Consider the following 15,925-nt stretch of genomic DNA (forward strand, 5'->3'; position numbering starts at 1 on the left):
TAATGATCAGAAAGTTTTCAATGGAGAGAGCTAATAACTGCTGAGAACTTACACTCTTTTAGTAACTGCATATTTGATTTATACATTGAATATTAGATGTCACATAAAACATCATACAAATTACAGTTTAATATTTTTATGTTATTTTACTTCTTCACTTTCCTCCATATTTGATGCTTTTGAAATCAAACTTTGTCCTCTTATCAATTTAGAAACAAAAAGAACTAAAAGCTGTAACAGAAAAATTTATTTTTGCTTTAATATTATAAAAATTACTGCAAAATAATTACTACAGAAATGATTATAACATTAATTATGCTTTATCTATTGCATTAAAATATTTCCATATGTATCCTCTATAAAACGCTAACTTGATTTTATGAGATATTTTAACTTACATACTTATAAGAGTTATAATAAAGATATTAGATTTATTATTATTATCTTGAAATTGTTCTATGAAAGAGTTTCAATACAACATTTTCATTTATGTGTGCGATGCAACTTGATCAGTGTCACCTATTGTCTTTCTTACTCTGCAGCCATATATCCTAACTTCATTCATTCCCTCAAGTTTCCTAGTCCATTTCATTTATGTATATTGAGTATCATGATTGTATTCACTTTCCATTCTATTTCTCCATCCCCACCCATAACCTCCATTCTCCCTCAGACTGGACATGTTTCCGCTCCTTAAACACCTTAGTTTTTAAAGAGAAATGCAAAAAACCCCATAACACTTTCATAATCTCAAGAATATTGTGTTCAGGTCCAGGAATTTGGCCTCGTGGTAGAGTGTTTGCCTAGCATACACAAAGACCCAGGTTTGGTTCCTTGGTACCATATACCTAGAAAAAGCTGGAAGTGGTGCCATGGCTCAAGTGGTAGAGCTCTAGCCTTGAGAAAGTCCAAGGAAAGTGCTCAGGCCCTGAGCTCAAGCCTAGGACTGGCAAAAAAAGTGAACATTCTAAAAAGGAACAAAACCATTTAAAGTTATTTTTACTTATTTAAAGTTATTAAATTATTCCAAGTTAGTGTCTAAACAAAGAAGAAAATTAGATACTATGTTATTTGCCTCCAATTTATTTATTTTTGTTTGTTTTTTTCATATATTTTTATTGTAATTAATAGAAGGGTTACATGATATTTGCCAGATAGATGGTGCATTAATTCCCATACATTGATACCCTTTCACATGTCTTGGTCCCCATTCCCCTCCCCCCACCCTCACCCCTCATCTTGTTTTCCCCCCTTCCCTATCCAATTTCAAATAACCAAATACAAATATATCTGATATATCAGGTAACAAAGTGAGATACTGTAACAATATGAGATAACCAAGGGACAGCAAAAGAAAAAATCTTAATAAAAAAAAAGAAAAAATCATATTAAGTGAAGTAAGCCAGACTCAAAGGAACTTAGGCTCAATGGTTTCCCTCATTTGTCATAATCAGTAGAAACCTTGGGCTCTCCTAGCAGAGATTTACAATAGAGCAAAACCTAGATACATAAGGCCATACAGAATGACGCTAAATGAAAGGACCTCCAGGATATAGAAACAAAAACCATATAATGAATGATTGTTGTTCTTAAGGTACTATGTTATCTCTCATTTCTTTTGTTGCCTCCAATTTATAATGGTCTACAGTTCCTACTCTAAAATAAGCAGCTCCATACAAACACAACTCCACTAAGAACAGACTAAAAGTCTAAACGACGTCATCTATCATTGCTTTGATTTGAGAATGTCATATGCTCAATATTTCTCCACAAATGAAAAATGTATAGTTAATTCTCCATGTATTTTGATGTAAAGACTGTGTTATGCTAATTGAATCTGCACATTATTATCTACTTTTCTTGTTCAGGGTAGGAAAACTTGGCATTCCAGAGGCGATCATACTAGATGGAGAATTATATACTACTCATCATTAATTAAGAAACTTAAAGACTCTACATCATAGTATTTATTTATTTATCTATATTGACATTAGTTCAAAATAACTTATCTGCCACCAAAGAAAGCTTGCTTGTAATGAAGTCTATCAATCCTTCAGGAAATCCTGTTGCTTAAATATGGAAGCAAGTGATGATGGAACACTTGGAAGTAAACATGTAGAAAAAAACCATAAATGCATTTAATTGTATACATAAAGCAAATTTCCAGAAAAAAATAAGAAACATGATAGATCACATGTAGTCATTTTCCATCAAACAAAATTGAGCAGTTGCTTTCAAATAATCACTATTTATGTCAGAGAAGGATATTTCATCCCGGGGGAAAATTGAAACCTTTAACAATGATTTTGACTTTCAGAATCTGTTACAGATCTTGCTCACATTTTAGCCCATGGAGAAAAACAGAAATATGCCTAAATGCCAGCTTATTAAACTGCTCATGCATTTTGCTGCGGATTATAATACAGTCAAACATGCTCAAGGGGTTCATTAGCATATTTTAGACTTCAAAAATATCAGGTACACCATTTTTACATTAACAATATCACCCCTAGAGCCGAAAATTAAACCTTAAACCACTCTAACTCTACAATCTTGCTCACCTTTGTGTAATTTCCTTTTAATAGAATGTGCCTCATGTAAGTGAATAGTTGATCAATGGATAGAGCTAATCAAATAATATGTTTATTGCATAGAGATTTACTTAAATCTTGAACATATATGGCACAGCAAAAAAAAAAACAGTATAAAATGAGTTTGTGCTTTTCAGTGAAGTACATTGAAGAGATTTTGAATTGTCTTTGTTGGAATGAAATTTTGACCGGGTTTTGTTGTTTTTTCTGTGCAGCCTGAACACTGATGCCGGAAGCCCCAGTGATCATAGGCACGATTAGGGTGCTGTAGCAGTTACCTGCTTTCCTAGTGTTGTAATTCTTTAGAATTCATCTTCTAATTCTTATAGTATGGAATCTTCAATGAGTATTTGTTGATGACTGATCAGTAGAACCTTGCACATACAGAAGAGACGTGCTAGGGAATGGGCCTCACAAGCTTTAGGGCCTACAACAATGATCACTGAACATGATACTTTATATTTCACTAACCCCTTTGTTCCAAAGGAGTCCATAGTGTTTCACAAACATTATTACATTTATCCACACAGCAAACTCCTAATGGGGTAAGTAGGTAGAATACGTAAGACAGAGAAAATGCTATTTGTAGAGGGAATAAGAGAATATAAAATACAGGCACACCTACTTTAAGCTGCCATTATTAGGAAAGAGTTTTATATTTCTCCAACATGGTGTTTAATAGAAATTAAATCAGGAGGCAATTCAATTGTATAAACGATCAATATTTCTTATTAAATCCTACAATCTCACTTTTATAAGAGACAAAATATGGTGCCTGTTGCATTATCTAAGATATATAAGGAGTTATAGCTTCTGTATTTTATCCATTTTTCCTTGAACGTTTGATGTTGCAGCAAATTAATCCCCTTACTACTAGGACATCCCTTATCTTTAAATAAGGCCATGATTAAAAGATACCCCGAATACTTCCTTTGTTCTTTTCTTCATTTTTCCCACCCCAGGTGTTCCTCTTTTGTTTTTCTATTAACGTGAATAAAGAAGGAAAGTCTGTTTTACATATAAGAAAGGAGAAATTCAGATGATGGTAATTAACATTATGGATATTTTCTATAATCCATCCTCTTATCTAGACATGGTCAGATATCTTATCATGTTCAGTGATTAGGACTAAATGGGTCATTTGGCTTGAATTGCCCAGGAAATGGCCTGAAATATTAACTGTTTACCTAGTGGTGATCTGGCCACAGACTGTAGCAGACATATGTCATCATTTTCATGCCTTTTAGGAATCAAATAGTCAGTATTTCCATGATCAAACCACTTAATGCATCTCCAAAGGTGCTCTCCTTCCACCGGCTAAATCTAATCCATTGTGTTATATTTAAATTCTGATGTGAGAAAAGCTCTCCTCATCATATGCTAAGAGCCAATTGAGATGTTGTCCATTTCCTAATCATCAGTTCCATGTTGCAGTACACAGAAAATTCTGTTGGCATGGCCCCCATCTCTGCACCTTTTTAAGACACTTCCTTAATTCAAATCAATGTGACATTTGGTTACTTTAAGCTCTGAAAAGATTTCCATTCAAGGGCACAGGGATTTGTTTACTGGTGTCATGAAGCCATGAAGAGGGACTGAGGAAAATCAAATAAAATTTTTTATATCAAATGAATAACAATGATGAATAGCAATATAATATCTAAAATTATCACCTTATGTATTCAGGCACTATTTACTAAATATGAGAAATTGAACAGTAATTTCAAATTAAGTTACTTAAAAAGGCACTATTGTATTTTCACAAAAGAGATCTTAAATACAACTTGGTTGAACCACAAGTAATCCTTATGTGTGCGCTTTTTTTCCTGGCCTTTCTTAGCATTTCTTCTTCCTTTATGACACCTGGTTTTAGCTACTCCTTTCAAATTTTTCAAATATATAACACAGGATGCAAGTCTTACACTTCCTGGGGCTTGAAAAAGCCAGTTGTGGACTTTGAAGGCTAGATAATTCAGCTGATCAGCAGAAGGTCTTCCATATGGAAAAGTCCACGCCAGCTGCTATGGGGTCTGCCCATGTCAGGCTAAGCTGTGCTAAGAAGACTGCATGAGCTTGCATTTGTATGTTTTTAAACATGATCACATTTTATCTATCCAATTTTCCCTTTTACCTTTCTGATAAATCTTACAGCAATAAATTGTGCCAGTTTTCCCCAAATGCCAGTGTGTGTCACTCCTTGTAAGTTCCCAACTGCTAACATTCCTCTGGAGAGGCTTTGCTCATTGCTTTTCCTGGTCTTTAATCTTGTTTACATCCAGTATGCATATGAGATCATCTCTGTTTGGAGCTCAAATACAAACCCTTTTAAAAACATGAAACATTCAATTACTAATTAGCTGTTTCCTGTTTCTAATGAAGTGAGCATGCCGGGTTTGGATTAAAATTCAGCTACTGCTCTCTTCTGTTTATAGTTCCAGATGTTTTTGTTTTATTTAGGAGTTTACTTTGACAGCTACTACTAAATGATAAATCACTCATATTATAGCTCAAATTCATTTTTAAATTGAAATGTGGCAAACTTTGAGATTGCTCCAAGAATCAGTGTCAGAAAGCAGGTCAATGCTGGCTTTTTCCTATCTCATTCAGGGTTGGCATATGTACAAACAGTAAACGAATGCCTGTCAACAGTATGCAGCATGCTCAAAGGAATCTGTTTGGCTACTATTTTCAAATTTGAGAGAAAAGCTTTTACTACTGTGAAATTCGAATTTATTGTATTCTGACTCAAAAAAAATCCTTCTCAATACTGTCATTTTGCTAGTTTTTTTTTCTTTAGACTTTCAAGCTGCTGTGTATTTTCTATAGGTCTAGAAGCAGGCACAGTTAATGAAAGGTATGGGTAGATATGTTTGCCTCTTTAAATAAATACAAATTACTAAGCATAATAAGATTTTTCAGAAATTCAGAATGTTTTTTGTAAAGAACAAATGGTGAATGTCTTTTCCCATTCATTACTCTATTTCTGCACATATTTTAGAGCATAAGCTGTTTTGTTACTATTTTCAAGTTTGTAATGTTCACAATTTGTACTGCATGATCTAAGCTTTGCTGTATTGTATAAATTTCAATCCTGGTATAGCGATTTTGCCACTTGATGTTGAAATATTCCTTTGAAATGTAGGCTGTGTATACAGTGAATGAGGTAGACTGGAGAGGCTGAGCAACTAAAACAAGTCAATCTTATCAGAGGAAATATTTTTTTGACTCCATTCACAAAGGAGCCTTAGCAATTCTCTGGTGTGAAAGATTACCAGTTTCAAAAGCACAAATTTGTTTCTTCAGGTCACTGAAAAAATGAAGGTGATTCCCCCAAGTTTCTTGGGGTAAATGTTTGATTGTCCCCTATTGAAATCCTTCCATCTTAACATTTTCTATTCTCTTATTCTTCCACTATTGTGCCACACTTGTAGTTTTAGTTCTGTAATGTTTTCAAGAAAATTCTACTAACTGACCATGATAATATCTACATAGAAGTAATAAATAACATAACATTTTACATAAGATTTTTTAAATGATGTGTTTTTCCTTAAAACGGTAAATGTTAGCAGACTGAGTATTTCATACTTGGCATATTGGTCTAGCATGGTAATGCATTTTTATCTCCATTATATGAGAAGATGGCACATTTGATTCACAAGTATATACATTTTAGCTGTTTCTTAAGCAAGGGTAATAGAATTGTACTAAACTATCCATACTTTTGGATAGTAATGTTAAGGCATAATGATGGGGAATTTTTAACTTCCATTAATAACTCTTAGATAACATCATTTAGATGTTATCTAACTGTAGTATGTAATGGACTCTGGCTTACCCAGCATGTAAATGAATATTGGTTTCATCACACTTTAAATGATATTCAGAACAAGTCTCCCTTCATGCAGTATACACAGTCTTAGGTTGAACTGTGACAAAGGAAATTATACATGTGTAATGTTATTATTTTAGATAAAAAAAACTAGGTAATCTCTATCCCCTGTTTTTGGTAAACCATTGGGACTTCAATTGTACCATTATATAAAAAAAGAAAAAATATATATAGCTCACTATAGGCATGATAACATAGTTTATGGAAAGTCTTTATCGGTCTTTAATGTCTTGAGTGCTGTGGAAAGAAAAACAGCTGTAGAATGAAACTTGAAGATCTTTGAAAACTGACACATGAACATTTGTTAAGTTCAATTTTACCAATATATTAAATCAAGCCTGTTGTGTTCAGTCATTTTTGTTTCTTGGAGATAAAAGTTTAATGTGTTTAAGTGTATATCAAAATTATTCCACAGAACTAACTTGTTTTCTTTTTTTTTAAGGAGGTAACTATTACTGTTTAGCAATGGCACAACAGTTTTATTCGGCCTGAAAGGTCCCTGCTGGCTTTACATAAATGAAGATGCTTGTGAGTCCAGTTTATCTCTGAAACTATTCAACATGGAAATATCTCAGTTGTGTTTATCAGCAAAGCTTTCTTTTCTGAAGCAAATATCCAATCAATGTTACACTTCTAAAAGGAACGTGTGTATATTTTAAAGGCAATGATGTAAAACTTGTCTTTGCATTAGATTTCCCAGTTTAAGAATATGATCTAAATCCCAATGGCTAATGTAACTTGACTGTGTTTGATGCTTTTCTATGCTCATTTCAGCTTGGCTTTTTGTCTTTTAAGGAAAAAAAATATGGTAGTGTGTTAGGGATTAGAAATTTACATGTATGGTTTCTCTCTTTTACCATATGTTAAGTTAAAGTACACTTACTTTGTTAAAAATGTACTTGCTAAACTTCAGTATAAATAAAAGCATTTTGAATTTGTCACTTGTCACTGAGTTTTCTTTTTAAAATTTCAACTGTAAGCCAGGCGAGGTGGCTTACAACTGTAATCCTAGCTACCAAGGAGGCTGACATCTGAGGATCACGGTTCAAAGCCAGCCCGGGCACTAAAGACCTCGAGACTCTTATCTCCAATTAGCTAATAGAAAAGCAGAAGTGAAAAGTGAAAAAAGCAGAAGTGACACTGTTGCTCAAGGGTTAGGGCTGTAGAATTGAACTGAAGATCTCTGGGACTGCGCTCAGGCCACGAGTCCAAGCACCATGACTGACAAAAAAAAATTAAAATTAAACTGTAGTCAGAATATATAGTCTAACTGTTGCACATAAATATATAGGAAATAGGAAGATGTTTGAAATGTCTACCGCTGTTTTGCTATTTCCCCAAAATGTGAATATATATCTTGTTCAATTTTATTAGTATAAATAAGACAATATTCTTGTCCTACATAATTCTTTGGATTCACAGAGAATTGCCTTTCCCTAGCCCTGTGTGATCAGTGAATCTTCTTCCAAAAGAAAAAAGAGATAATACAAGAGCTACAAAATGTTTTCTATTATTTCTAAAATATTTCTCCAACAATTACCTTCAACTGAATAAAAAAAGTAAAGCAAACAAAAACAGTTATATATTTACTCTAGCCCAAAGAAATTCTAGCTCTCTGTATGTCCAACTGTCCTTATCAGCCTTCATAAACACAATGCCATTTAGAACACTATCTTGTGGTTTATCTAATCTGTTTTTATCATCTCCTTGGTGTTCTGATCTAGTATAATCCTTGAATTCATCTACATTCTAATTTAACCAGGAACCTCGTATTTTTTTCTATGCAGTGGCAGTGCCATTTCCATTCCTAGAATATCTTGTGTATAATATGCCATCATCTATAGTGATTTGAGCTAGAAACCATGTTTCTATTTCCACAGAAGATTCCTTTCACTATCACCTTTTCATCATCCTTGTTCTTGCAAGACTGAAGACAACTGACAGTACTACAACCCTTTGCTCTAGAGGAGAAATATATCTGAAGATTTATTTTAGTCTGTAACCTGGCCTGTTTATTAGTATATTTTACTTTGCACCAGGGTCCCTATAGTCAATTACATTGATACTCAGGCTTGAATTACTTACATGTTAAGGTACCTATGCCATTAGTCGTGCAACACTTGGAACTCCAAGTGTTCATTGTTGTTGCTCAACTCACATGATACCAATTGTCTCACCTCGCTGAATACTGAAGGGGATAATCAACAAATAAAGACAAAAGACTTGTCTGGGCTCATGATTTCAGAGGTGCTGGTTCATAATTGCCTTTAGACCTCAATGAAGTGCATGGTGGAGCAAAAGCCCTTATTCATGGTGAGGAAACCAAGAGAGAAGAAGATGATGGATTGGCGAATGTAACTGTAACCTTTCTATTAATTACAATGAAAACATTTTTTTAAAAAAGAGAAGATGATGGAGATGTCTCTACTATCCCTTTCAATGGCACCCTCACTAAATCTAACTTCATCCACTCCTTAAAGATTCTACTACCTCCCAATCATGCCACAGGTGAAATTTAAAGACAATGAAGTCTTTCAATCTTACATATTTGAAGGATTCTTACACAAACCAAACTATTCTGCTCCCAGAAGCCCAAAGCTCACTTGTGTCTCATAATATGAAATGATGAGATTTAGATACTAAGAGTTCTCAGAGTTCTAATGTTTACCAGCTTGCTCACACGTCCATTCCAAACTTGAAGCCTTAAACTCAGCCATGGACCTCTGTAAAATTTGTTTTACATATTCTAAGGTAAATGCTATTCGGCTTGGGATACATTCCCTCTGTAAAAGGGAGGACATGGAGAAGTACAAAGGATAGATCAGAGAAAAATGTACAATATAAAATACTGGGTAAATACCATACATCTTTATGGTTGGGTGTGACACTAGCAAGATTCAAGATTCTAAAATGCTACAACTGTATTGATTTCAGACCACAAAGTTACTCTATTTTGCTGGCATTGTGTGCCATTAGCTTTTCTCACAGGCATTCCATGTCATTGATGTCCCCACATATGGATCTTTCCTTTGCAGCTCTATGCTTATTGCTTCAAATATCATCATGACCTGCTTGCAGAGACTTTCACCCTGAAACACTGGCTTCTCAAATTTTCCCTTGAAATCTTAGTGGAAGCCTCCATGGATGCATAACTTTTGATTTCTAAATGCTTGTAAAATCTGAATCAAATGTAAGTACCACTGTGAGCAGTACCCGATTCATCTTAAATTATGGACATAGCATCAGCTAAGTAGCTTGCCTGCTGAACACAAGCAAACAAACTCTTATATGGTTTTGTGTATATGGGATACCTGGTGCTTCCTTCTCAAATGAAAATCCTTATAATGTATTTGCATGTCTACATCTTTGAGTCTGTGATGTTTGATGTACCCTTGGAGGATTCTCAGCATGATCTTCAGGCATTCTTCCTGTTATCCTGATGCAAACCAGATACATACATATTACACAGCAACTGCACACTTTTTATTATAAGTTATGTATATAGTGTACATAGTATAAAGGTGATATACATAGTGTTTAGTATCATGGTTGGATAGGTTCACCTTTTGTCCCCCCATTTCTGTGATTCCACTTCCCTTCCCCAAATCAGTTAAACTTATATATATGCAAGACAAAAGCTACAGAAATAAAAAGCAGTGACACCAAGGAATAAACAGAATAAAATAAAACAAAACAGAAAGAGAAAAGAAATAACTGCAAACAGTGTGTTTCTTTTCTGGTCAGCACAAATTCTTCCAACTTTGTTCTCTTCTCCTTTTTTGTTATCAACTGACATTATTTTATTTTGTTTTATTATTTTTTATTTTTTTCCAGTCCTGGGTCTTGAACTAAAGGCCTGGGCACTGTCCTTGAGTTTTCTCAAGGCTAGTGCTCTACCACTTGAGCCACAGCAGCACTTTCAGCTTTTTCTGTATATGAGGTACCGAAGAATTGAACCCTGTGCTTCATGTATGATAGGCAAGCAATCTACCACTAGGTCATGTTCATGGCTCTATTTTATTGTTTTTATTTAATTTTATTATCAGGGTGATGTACAGGGTGATGTATAAAATAGTGAGTACATTTCTTATTGGAAATTACTACCTCCACCCATGTCTTTTACCAACTTTCCCTCCCTCTTTCCTCTCCCTCCAAGTTGTAGAGTTTATTTCCTATATATTGTCTTCTGTCTGATACTTTAGGCTCCTTTATGCTCCTGATTGTCACTGTGCATTTAGCTAAAGCTACCCATGAATACCCTTGTCACTATCAGAATACAGCGATAAATCCATAATATTTACTTAAGACCCCACATACTCTCAGGGCATTCAAATTCTTTGCCACAGTATAATGAGAACCTTTAGTCCAATTTCCAGTGGAGTAATTATTTTTTGTCTGAAACTTCATCAGCATTGCTTTACTCACTACATTCCTGTCAGCATTCTAATCCTTTAAACTCTGACAACAATTACTCACTACCCTCATTAAACAGCATTCTTAGCATTTTCCAGCTTAGTACTCCAAGGTTTTATAAACTCCTCCTGTGAGATAATTATGGTAACTTCTCCACATCTCAGTGGTTATGGTAGCAGAAATGATGACTTCTGATACCAATTTTCTGTTTTACTCAGCTTTCCATTACTGTAAAATGCTTGCAACAAGCTTATTCTGAAAAAAAATGAAAAAAAAAGGTTTCATTGGGCTCATGGTATCAGAAGTTTCAGTTCATGACTAGTTGACCACAATTTCTTATTGGCCATGATGGGAGAAAATGTAGCAGAGAAAAAAAAACACTTTACCTTATGGCCAGTATGCAAAGAGAGAGAGGGAGAAAAAGGAGAAAGAATAGAATTCAAGCCCAAGTCCTCAACTGAAAAAATTTTACATTCATGTCCATCATTTAAATGTACTACTACCTTCAGGTAGTGCCGTATCATGAGCATCTAACCCTGTAATGTGACTCATTAGGGGATACTTATCCAGGTCATTGATTATATTACAGAGCGCCAATGGATTTGTTCATGAAGACCTCTCTCCTTCAGCAAACAGAAAACTTGTGCCTCCCAAAAATAATTTAAATATAATATGAAATTAGAACGCGCATGGTGGAACCTTTGAAGATTATCAGAAATCAGACCTCAAAGGTAGGCACATAATCAGTGTGAACAAAAAGTACAATGAAAGCCAAGTGGTAGTGGCTCATGCATGTAATCCTACCCACAAAGGAGGCTATAATCTGATTCTTCCTATCAAATAGCCCAGATCATACAATGATAATTTGTTTTATTTTGATGAGAGGACTATACCTTCAAAGTTGGATGAGTTTTTCAAAAAAAGATAAATTCATAGTATTATAGGTGAAATTTAGGCTAAAATTCATGGTATAGCTTGCTTCTTGACTTGCTATGCCATAGATGAGTTTGAACAGGTTATAACTTAGAAGTTACAAAGTAATGTGAGCATACCTAAAATACATCTCGATTCATCAGATGACAATCAAAAATGAAAGTAAGTTGTGACAATTCCATGTGTAGTATCAAAAAAGATAGTTCAGAGTTGGCGCTGTGGCTCATGCTTGTAATCCTAGCTACTCAGGAGGCTGAGATCTGAGGATCAAGGTTCAAAGCGAGACTGAGTACAAAAGGACCTGAGACTCTTTATCTCCAATTAACCTCTAGAAAACGGGAAGTGGGGCTTGGCTCATGGGTAGCGCGGTATCCTTGAGCTGAAGAGCCGAGAGACAACAACCAGGCACACCGGTAGGGTGGTAGCCTTGAGCTGAAGAGCACAAGGACAGTGCCCAGGCCTAGTTCAAACCACATGACCCAAAAAAATTAAAATTAAAGAAAGATGCTTCATGCAAGAAGAAACTTTAAATAGCATGTAGGTACAAGAGATTCTATTATACAGAATTACTTGTTACAAATACTAGGTGCAGATGGCCCCGTGAATCACATCTATAAGCCTAGCTACTCAGAAGATTCACATCTGATTATTGCAGTTCAAAGTCAGCTTAAGCAAATGAATCCACAAAATTTTATCTCCAATTAACCAGCAAAAAGACAAAAGTAAGCCAGACACAGGGGCTCATGCATGTAATCCTATCTACTCAGGAGGCTGCGATATGAGGATCTCAGTTCAAAGCAAGCCCAGGCACAAATAAGCCGAGAGACTCTTATCTCCAATTAATCATTAGAAAAGTGGAAGTGGGGCTGTGGTTCAAGGGTAGGGGGGTGGCCTTTAACTGAAGAGCTTAGGGAGAGCTCCCAGGCAAAGAGTTCATGCCCCATGACCCCTGCCCCCACAAAAAGGCAAAATGAACACTGATACAGCAACAGCCCTAGCGAAAATGCATTGAAGCCCTACAAACACACATACAAACATACATACACACACACACACACACACACGCAGGTGTACAAATACATTATTATATATTTAAAGGCCAATAATTATGATGCAAAAGTAAAGAAGAAAGAGTATTTTACATAATACAATTAAGTGTTGTGCTTGAAGGCAATTTAATGTAGCCCTAATAAATAAGGAGGAAAGCAAGCATAAGAAAGAAGCACCAGCTTAATCCCCAACATAAGAAAGTGAAGGAAAGGGGCTGGGAGTTTGGCCTAGTGTTAGAGTGCTTGCCTAGCATGCACCAAGTCCGGGGTTCGGAACCATATACACAGTAAAAAGCCGGAAGTGGTGCTGAGGATCAAGTGGTAGAGCTCTAGATTTGAGAAAGTCGAAGGACAGTGCTCAGGCCCTGAGCTCAAGCTCCGGACTGGCAAAAAAAAAAAAGTAAAGAAAGTGGAAGGTATCACTCACAGAACTTTAAGGAATTACAGTATTCTGGTCCGGGTTTTGTGAGAGGTATGTCGTGATAGTTAATATGAGGCTGTGTCATAGAGCCCCTTGAATAGACAGCAATGAGCATATTTCCATCTGTGAAAGATGTCAGATGGATTGAATACAGACGGTGCCATAAGAGAGGCAATTACATTTCATAAAGCAACCATTTAATCTTTTCCCTTCCATATTTCTATTTTAACCGGAAGATGGAGATGTAATTTGGGATAGCACCGTGAGAATGGGAGGAATCCATGGGTCAATCAGGCATGTAAAGAAATAGTCATGGCAAGGTTACTATTTAAATTTATGTTTCCAATGAATAGTAATAAAACTATGAGCCATAAAGTGACTTTTATTTGAACTCAAACATTTCATCTGAACACTTAATTTATTTTTATCTTAGCAATACTAGAAATTCCTGAATTCTCAAAGGCATAAAAAAGCACAAAGAATATCCTTTATAACATGAACCACAGCTCCAACTAGGCTCACATCCTTGCCTACCTTTCAAGGTTTCACCCCGTTTCTCACTAAAATACAACTTATTTTGCCACTTGTTAAGAAACTCTAAGTTTTATCCTATACTCTGCCATCTCTAAGTACTTGCTCTTGCTATCACCAAAGTCACAGCTCTGAGCTGCAGTATTAAAGTCAGAAAATTCTTTGTGCCAATTGTTTGGAAGACTGAACAGAGGAAAAAGTAATTCTATATTCCATTGGGAAGGACGTGTTAGTTACCAGAACTAGAACTAGAGGAATTGTGCCATTTTTTTCCAATCGACAAGATTGTTGTAGATAGTTGGGACTTTTACAACACAGATGGTTCTGTAAATGAGCTATCTTATGGATATAATTGCATTTTGTTGGTTTAAGAAGGTAGATATTATAAGTGACAAGTTTTATATGGAAAATATGTTTTTCATTCTGAACTTATAGATCAACAGTGACATTGTTGAACACATTCTAGTTGGAAATCAAGAATTGCCTAATAGTAACCACACGGAATTAGACATTGTCAGGAAAGGAGGTACAGTTTGTAATCAAACTTTCAAATGATTAAAATTATTCTTTAAGCGTTCATATATTGGAGGGGGAAGGCTATTCATGGTAAATAATTAAATCACATGTACAACCTATATTGTCTACTCTCAGAAATTCTTATGTCTATTTTATATTTTCTTTTGTGGCAGTCCGGGAATTTGAATTCAGGGCCTATGCACTGTTCCTGAGCTGATTTTGCTAAATGCTATTACTCTACCACTTGAGCCATAGCATCACTTCCAGCTTTTTCTGAGTGGTTTTTTTTTTTGCCAGTCCTGGGCTTGAGGTCAGGGCATGAGAACTGTCCTTGGACTTTCTCATGGCTAGAGCTCTACCACTTGAGCCTCAGCACCACTTCCGGTGTTTTTTTTTTCTATGCATGTGGTACCAAGGAATCGAACCCGGGTCTTCATGCATGCTAGGCAAGCACTCTACCACTAGGCCAAGGTCCTTGCCTCTGAGTAGTTTTTTTAAAAAAATATTTTTAAAATTTTAATGTATATAGGTGTTACTGTTATCTGTGTAGTTTTTTGTAGATAAGAATCTCATGGAATTTCCTGCCCAAGTTGGATTCAAACTGTGATCCTCAGACCTCAGCCTCTTGTGTAGAATTATATCAGTATGTTGCACTACTTTACATTTTCTTTATATTCAGAATTATAAGTATGATTTTTCCCTTTATGGAATAATATGCTTTAAGTTCTGCTATTCAGCTTGTCTCTTTTTCCTCTACCCCAGTCTTGTGACTGCTTCTAGTAATATCTATTCTTTATGTTGGTCATACAGATTGTTGGTCCAGTTTGTTTTCTATTACTAAGGAAATACCTAATCTTGGGTGACATATAAACAATAAATTTTTATTGAACACTCAGAAGTCTAACAGCACAGCACTAGCATCTGCTCAGTGTCTAGTGAGGAGCTCATACTGTTTCACGTAATAGCAAAAAAAAAGAAGAAAAGCAAGTAGTCTTTTTTTACAGAAAAAGAAATGCAATGCCTTTTGTCAGAAGGCATTATCATTGAGGCTAATCCTATCTTGTAAAAAGAATTGTGTTGTGAAAGGCATTAGCCCTTTTTCCACATTTTTTTTCTGTCAGTCATGGGGATCAAACTCAAGGACTGTGTGCTATCCCTGAGATTTTCTCTACCACTTTGAGTCCTAGCTTTTGGTTTTCTGGTAAATTGGAGATAAATGCCTCAAGGATTTTCCTGTATGGATTGTCTTTGAATCATGTTCCTCAAATCTCAGCCTCCTCAGTAGCTAGGTTTATTTACTGCCTCTCAACACCACTACAGTGGCTCTCAAATTTGAAAATGAATTGTGGATGAGACAAATCATATCTAAATGGCAGCAACCCCTAACATGAAAAAAAATATTCCTTCAGATGAAATATTTGGCTCATTAATTTTTCCACATATATATCATTCCTTTATATATCAAGTATTTATTGAAGATCAATGTATTGCATGTTGGTTGCAGAAGACAAAATGGAATCTGTCTTCATGGAGGTTATAGTCTTTACACATAATATTTTAATGTGATGTCAAGGGACAAATG

Source organism: Megascapheus bottae, chromosome X (genome assembly GCF_031878675.1).
Source record: "Megascapheus bottae isolate mThoBot1 chromosome X, mThoBot2.hap1, whole genome shotgun sequence".
In the NCBI taxonomy this organism is placed as follows: Eukaryota; Metazoa; Chordata; class Mammalia; order Rodentia; family Geomyidae; genus Megascapheus; species Megascapheus bottae.